The sequence below is a fragment of the Piliocolobus tephrosceles genome, chromosome 2 (assembly GCF_002776525.5).
Source record: "Piliocolobus tephrosceles isolate RC106 chromosome 2, ASM277652v3, whole genome shotgun sequence".
Lineage (NCBI taxonomy): Eukaryota > Metazoa > Chordata > Mammalia > Primates > Cercopithecidae > Piliocolobus > Piliocolobus tephrosceles.
Genome location: NC_045435.1, coordinates 60,964,192 through 60,971,900, shown reverse-complemented (window position 1 = coordinate 60,971,900; position 7,709 = coordinate 60,964,192). Strand labels below are relative to the sequence as shown.

Sequence of the window (7,709 nt, the reverse complement as noted above, 5' to 3'; positions counted from 1 at the left end):
TCTTTCTTTCTTTCTTTCTTTCTTTCTTTCTTTCTTTCTTTCTTTCTTTCTTTCTTCCTTTCTTTCTTTCTTTTCTCTCTCTCTTTCTTTCTTTCTTTTCTCTCTCTCTTTCTTTCTTTCTCTCCTTCCTTCCTTTCTTCCTCGCTTTTTTCCTTCCCTACATTTTCCTTATCTCCCTTTTTTCTTTCTTAAAATTTGGTTGCGCAGGGTAACATGTATTGCATACATGCTGACTTCCTTACTGTCCCTAATAAGCTATGTGTGGCTATTATTTCTTCATTTATATGCAATGTCAGAAGCTTAGAAGTATGTTATCTCTCTTTCAATAAAAACTCACATTTAAGAACTGATCATCTTCTTGTTTGGGGTATTGTGGCTTGATATTGTCTAATATATTTTGAGGGCATTTGATTTTTTACAAAAGCAATTGGCCATGTCTATTGAGTTTCCTACTGTACCCTAGCACCCAGATCAGTAATTGATAAATAGTAGGTGCTCAATAAATATTTATTTTTAAATAACGATTCTGTTGTCAAGCAAACAAATCACCAAGAAGAAGGAGCTATATATTTAAGAGTACTCTGTTCATCTGGCCAAAAAGGAGTTCTGAGTCCCATGCTCAGGTGATGCTTACCCAGAAGATGGTAAACTCCTGAGACCAACTTGGCTTGCTTGTCTTTCTTTTGTGGTCCCTTGACCTTGGAAATGCTTTCCTACAGGCAGAGTATTCCCCCCGTTGGAATTTTATTTAATATTCTATCTTTGTTTCTACTTTAGAAAACATGCCACGTGAATAATGATGCCCCAGGCAAAGGAAAATCACTCCAGCAGTACAATTTAAACTTAGGACAAATCCTGCCCTCACTTGCATTCACAATTTGCCAAAGCAGTCAGTAAGAACTGTGCCCACACACGAACTGACAGAATCGAGGCCCCAAGGTTAGCGATGACGAAAATTTAAAAGTCCATTTACTCATTTTCAAAATATTTTATTAGATTGCTTCTGAGACAGAATCATGAGTTGCCTTCGCTTTTGCTGCTCCCGGTAGTGGCATCCAACTCTGAGGGTAGCTCATCCAACTCTGAGGGTAGCTCTGAGGGGAGCTAAATATCCTCATTGTTCAATGAGCTAGATGAGAACAAAACGAGGCTGTAAGGTCAATCTCACAGCCTTAGTGGAGTAAAAATTAGAACTCAATAATTCTCTTACGAACAAAGAGGACTTGCATTCAACAGAATTTTTAAAAGTGGTATTGTGTAAAAATTTTGGAAAATACCACCATAATGGAAAAAAATTAAAGTGGCATATAAATCAAAAATAGTGCTAAAAATTGTAATTTTTCCATATGAATTTTGGAATCCTAAAATATTTTTCTGTGTTAGTGGATTGATAAGGCATCAGAACTGGCTTTTAGCACTGAATATGAGTACAGAAGGCTTTCTTCTCTAATAGTGAATTAATAAAGGATAAGTAGGAAAAACGTTATGAAACAATATGGTAAAATTATGGACTCTGTATTAGGGCAAAAATTGTAAAAATAGTAGAAGGTCTCCAAATTTGTGTATGCACAATTTGACACCGGATGGTTATATCATATTTTGTAAATTCAATAGTAAGCCCCACCACGCCCTTAAACGAAGGAAAGCAAGATCATTTTTAATACGTACATGGCACCACACCCCTCTAACATGCAGCAATGGGAGAAAACCAGATTGGCGACCTGTGTATGGAATATCAACTGAGTGAAACCACCGGGGGGCCGGCGGGGCGTTTCTCTTAAACGTCGCTTTTGCAGATAAACAAGCGGAGATCCTACCTCTTTTGACCAGAGATGTTGAAAACCACGACCAAAGTTTTTGGCTTGGTCTCTTGCTTTCCACAATGAGATAAAGTCTTAAGCCTGTAACTCTCCCTGTCCCACGGGAGTGTGCAAAGGGAGGGAAAATAAGCGGCGTGGGTGAGGGGTGGCGGCGCAGAATCGAGGAAGGGAGGAGAGGCGAGAGCCAGCCTCTGGCAGGAGGGCGTGGATCTCGGTGCAAGCCAGAACAGGTCCAGCCTTCCCGCGGCCAGCGCCAGCAGCGGGAGGGGACAGGCGGGACCTCCGTGGGCAGTCCCGGGTGCGGACCAGCGGGGAACGGCCGGCAAGAAACTCCCTTGGATCCGCCCAGAGCTTACTGGACCCTGTCCGTCCCTGTCCCAGCTCTCAGCCAGTTTGGGGGAGAAGTTGCCTGAGGGAAGGTACCGGACAGATCTCGTGCTGGAGGCGACGCAGGTGTGTTGGGGGTGGGGGTCAATTTGCATCTCTCATGCCAGCCCTGGGGGGTCTCCCATGGAGGAAGGGTTAAGGGTTTGCTCCCGGGAGGAGGGGGTCAACGCGTTATGGAAAGGAAATGGTGCGCAGTCAGGGCTCCTTGTCTGAAGTGGGGGTGGTCCGAGGTCCCTCAGCATTCACCCGGGAAGAGACACCCCCTTTTCAAGCCCCGCCCCCGGGTGACCGAGGCTGGATTCAGACCGCTCGGGGTCAGTCCGACGGAGTACACCGGGTTCCCGAATCCGCCAAGTCCCACTCACTCCCGCTGGTCGCCGGTAGGTTGATCCTCCTATTTCCAGCCTCTCCCACCCCATCCCTCGCTACTCCCCCTGTAGATTCCCGTCCTCTCTCGGGTGGGGGTCCGAGGTCTAGCTAGTTTGGGGGTCAGTCCCGGCCTCTCCCACCACGCCCCTCACGCCCCGGACACCTCCTACAGTGTGGAGCTCAGATCCCCTCCCAATCCACTGCCCCTGTCTGGCTCCTACTCTCAGGAGAGGATTCTAGATCCCAGGGGGGTTCCGAAAATGCCGCCAGCCTGGAAGAGGGGAATCAATGAACCGCGGGGTTGTGAGGTTGGGGGGCACGAAAAACCAGAGAGGGGCTAGAGCTCCACCTCACCAGAGCGCCAAGGGGGCGAGAGGGCAGGCCGGGGGCCTGGTTGCCATGGCTCCTGGTAGCGGAGCCCGGGGAGCTAGAGATGCCAGTCACGGATGGTCCCTTCTTCCTCTTTGTGCCTCTCTCTTTCTCTCGCTTTTTTTTTTTTTTTTTTTTTTTTTTTGAGTGTGAGTGTGCGTGGGGAGGCAGCACGGAGAAAGTGATTAATTTGGAGAGCAGGGATTGGAGCCGGGAGGCTGGGGAAAGCCAGCCCCTCCGTTCCCACTCTCCGGGCTCGCTGCGAGCCACACTTTCTCAGTCAGGGGCAGTGCTGGGGAATTCCTGCGAAAAACCACCAGCCTGAGGAGCCGCAGTCGCGCAGCCCAGGTACCCCCGCCTCAGACGGCGCGCAGGGTCGAGCGCAGGGTGGGCGTTCGGGCTGCCGGGTTCGGGAAGGCGGGCAGAGGACTGGGTGGCAGGCCAGCGGCGGAGGGCAAGTGTGCGTCGTCACGGCTGGGTGGCCCGGCGGGGAAGGAGCCCCAGGCCCAGCCTCTCCTCTTAGGGCGCCGGGGTCCAGTCCCGCTCGTGGGAGCCGCGGAGCAGCCTCAGAGCCAGCGAGGGGCTGGCTGGCCGGCCAGGCGCGTGCGCGATGGCGCGCTCCCGCTGGAACACGGAGTGGGTGGGGAGATTTGCGCGTGCGCGTGGAGATGGGCAACTGGTGAGCCACCTGGCTCACTCTAGGAGGAGGCTCCAGTGGCGCCCACGTGGCTTCGAATTCCAGCTTCACCATCACTGTGATGTGTCACTTTGGACTAGCCATTTAACTACGTGCCTCAGTTTCCCTTTCTCAATAATATGGAAATTTCAATACCCTCTATATTGGGTTGTTGCAGGACTGGAATGAGATGATACAAGTAATTTAACGCCATGCCTGATGCATAATAAGCACTCAAAAGTTAGTTACTGGTGTCGATGGCATTACTGTTAGTTAATCCTCAGTTTAATTACATATGGTGCATTCTTATTTCTCTACATTTTCGTTGAAGTCAAAATTCTGCGTTTTCTAATTTTGGAGAATAATCTTAATTAAAATAAGAATATTTTTACTGCACAGTCCAACTCCTACAAAGATCTGACTTGCAGCAGATTGGAAGAGAGAAACTGATCAACTGCTGGTGAAGTTGGCTTTTCAGTATATTGATAGAGAGAGAAGCTTGGAAAGCTTTTTGGGGAAACTTTTGGTGACAAGAAAATAAAAAGTTTATCCCACTTTTTAAAAAAAAAATCTTCCTGTTTTCTCTTTCAGCTGCAGATGTTGCAGTTGGATTTGTCTTAATTTCAGTCTCTTTGTGAGGGATCACCATTTGGCTTTCATAATTTAACTTAGTTACAGAGCCTATGTATACCCTGGCTTTCCATTTTATGGCCTTAAGTGCTGCAGTGGATTTACCTTTAGTAATGGCAGAACGTAGTGTATAATCATTCCTTGCAAGCTCCTGAATATTGTGAGCAAATCAATGGAGACAAATAGTTATTACTGGATGGGTGTGAGTACTGACTATGGCTGTTCATTAAAATCTCTTTCAGGGCATGTTTATAGCCACTTCACTGCAGCACAAGACTATGATGATGAATATATGTTTTCCAGATTGTTATCTGTTGAATGTAGACTTATGGATCCTTTTCTTTAAAGAAAAGGCTATAGATATTTATTGATTCCTCATGGTTATATAGGTCTTGCAATCTATCTGCTGATAAGTAAACTGTACACTACATGGGCCTAGCTGTAGGTCTAAGAGGAGTTGATATTGCACATACTGTACTTATTATATTTAAGTTAATTCATCTCATTACATGAATTGGTTTTAAATACATTTTTAAAATCATTTGATTATTAAAATAAAGGCATTTCTTGGTGAACTTGAGGCCAGTAAAGCCTGACAGATGTCACCATCACAAAGATCCTTAGTGACCTTTACAAAATAGAGCTTACCCAGAAAAACATTTGCTGGATAGAAACCTGATTTTATAGTCGCATCTGAAATCTTTGAAGATAGGTTATTTGCCCCAAAATTGCTTTGTTGAAATAATTTAGCCTGACTCATTTTTATAGAAAAATAAGGGTAATGAGGTAATGATCAAGACTAATTTAAGCTTCTTGTATTTTTAACTGATAAAGGAAAATTAAGTAATAGTGGGGGACTAATGGTGTCAGATTTGAAGGAATGATTGTCAGGAAATACTGAGAGTATCACTTCAGGTAGTAGTGTTTGACTTTGCAAGACAACCCTCTCATCCTCACCGTGAATGTGTCATCTTTAAAAGGTACCTTGAGGAATTAGTGTGACAGCTTGTCTGAAATTCATGTGATCATTTACATATTGTTTCCCAGGAGCTTTGGCATTAAATGTTTCATTTATTGGAAATTATTTTGCCCTTTGATTTATGACAGCCAACAGTGCAATAGAGTCTAATGTATTTTAGAAACAATAAAATCAGCTTTTCACCATTTTGTATTTTCCCTAAAAATCTAGCAGTAATACACTTGGAATACTTAAGTTAGTCCAGAGACAAATGGTAAGAGTTGAAAAACATGACAGATTGGGAGGTGTTGAGTCCTGAATTTGGGGACCTAATTGAAATGCAAAGGTATAATCAAGAGAATGAACATCTCTCTACTAAGGTTGTTTTCAGTGATGTACTATATTATCTGATTCAATCAGTGTTCCTTGTTATTTTTTCAAACCAAGATTGAGAATACTATATTTTCAATTATGAACATTTTGATTACAGCTTCATTCTAACTAATTCATTCTGAAGAGAATGCAATTATTATGGTGATTTACATACAATATGCTAAGTTAACACAGCTAATGAGTGAAAGCATAATATTCTTTCTATTCATTCCCGGAAAAATATTGTGCTAAGCATTCTTTCAAAGAAAAGATTACATTATTCGCTATCATTTTATGTCTACCTACAAGTAGAATTGGCATTGAGCCATTTTCTCTGCTATTAAAGTGAAATCTCTTACATTTTGGTGATCACATGCCTTTCCTCTCACCCCTTGGGGGAGACTGGAAACAATTCTCAATTTAATTAGATATGCTGCTTCCTTTTTTCTGTACATCTTTATCTGAGGAAAGATTCTGTATTTTCTAATTTGGGAGGCTGCTTAACACCTTAAACATTACTAATTACTGCAGTTTATTTTATGTGTGTCGCAATAGTGTAGTTAGTTAATTATAGCTTTCTCATTAGCACCACGTAGAGAATAATGAATTAACACATCCCTTTGATCAAAAGGGATTTAAGTTTATCTTCTGAGAATAAAAGTGTTATTGTGTTACTGAAAGTCACTATAATTTTCCCAAGAAACAAATTGGTTGGAATTCTGTATCACTGGGTTAGGAAGCTCGATGAATGAGTTGGATTGATCACAAAGTAGAGTAGAGCTGTGGTTGCTTGGCAACCTGACATTATTCTGCAATTCCTGGTATATTTATCCAGTAAACTAGAAAATTCTGTTTTGTTAACAAACGTTTTAAGTCAGTGCACAAATAGACCATAACTAATTGAGATTTTATGTGTTGTGGATAAAAAATGATCCTGCTTACCTTCTCATTATGTTTACATAATGAAAATACAAAGGAACATATTCTGTTTTCAATGTTAAGACTTTTCCCTGAAATGTTGACTTCACTTTCACATAATTTATTCCTAGCGGAAGAATACAACTTGTATATCTCTTTGGAAGTTAAATTATTAGGGTTGTGTGTGAGTGAGTGTGTGTGTGTGTGTGATGCTTATATACATAAATTCAGTAAGAATCACAACTGGAGTTTGAGGTGAGATGAATTCTCAAAATTCATAGTTTGCTAATTGAACTGACAATGTGATAAATTTAGGGTGGGCATAAATATCTGATTCAAATGATACTGGCAGATGATGATAACAATAGTAAATGCATTGAACTTGGCCCACATATAAATATATTTTGTGCGTTGACCAGGGTTTCTTCTCCTGGTAGTCTTATAACATTCTCCCTTCTAATGTTTGTTTGCATCTTATTTCCCCTATAGTTGTGGAAGTAGGAGCTCTGTTGCCCATCTTCTGATTTACCTCTTCCTAACTCCAGGGACTACAATTGTGCCATTTTTCTATACAACCTATGAACTTTAGTGTGCATCACAATTCCCTTCTCAGATTGTAAACTCCTTGAGGGCACACTTTTCCTTTTATGCATCTCATAAACTCTTAAAGTGTCTGGCACAGCGGGAAGCAAACTGGTGTGGTGGTTACGTGCCCTGGTTATAAAAGTCAGGCTGCCGGAGTTCAAAATCTAAGTCTGTCAGCTTGCAGGTGTGTGGCACTGGCTTAGTCATTTTGACCTCTCTAAGACTAATTTCTTCTGTAGAAATGGGGAAATAGTCATACCTAGCTATTGTGGACATTGTATGGGGCAAACTATGCAGACAGCTTAGTAGCACTTATTAAGTGCTCAATAAATTTTGGTTTTTTATTGTAGTGATAATTATTCTTCTATATCATGCTCAGTATGTGAATGAACAAAGATAGAGGGACAGAGTGTATATGTGTGTGTGTGTGTATCACTGTGTATGTGAATAAGTGTGAGCCATGATCAATGGTGGTGTCAAATGGAAAACTGTTGATTCCTACATTAATTATATGTGCATATACCAATAATGATTGTTTCACATATTTACCTTTAGTAATGGCAGAACGTAGTGTATAATCATTCCTTGCAAGCTCCTGAATATTGTGAGCAAATCAATGGAGACA

The 7,709-nt window shown here is 42.3% G+C and overlaps 1 protein-coding gene across 2 annotated transcripts in view; it reads left to right on the top strand.

The window, feature by feature from the left end:
* Nucleotides 1-1,809: 1,809 nt before the first annotated feature.
* CHL1 (cell adhesion molecule L1 like) overlaps nucleotides 1,810-7,709 on the top strand; it is a 213,410-nt gene continuing 207,510 nt past the window's right edge. The window contains exon 1 of one of the 2 annotated variants that reach the window (XM_026446858.1): nucleotides 1,810-2,273. The gene's annotated coding sequence lies outside the window, so the exon portion shown is untranslated. The remainder of the gene's footprint in view (nucleotides 2,274-7,709) is intronic. The other variant, XM_026446855.2, reaches the window with a different exon arrangement.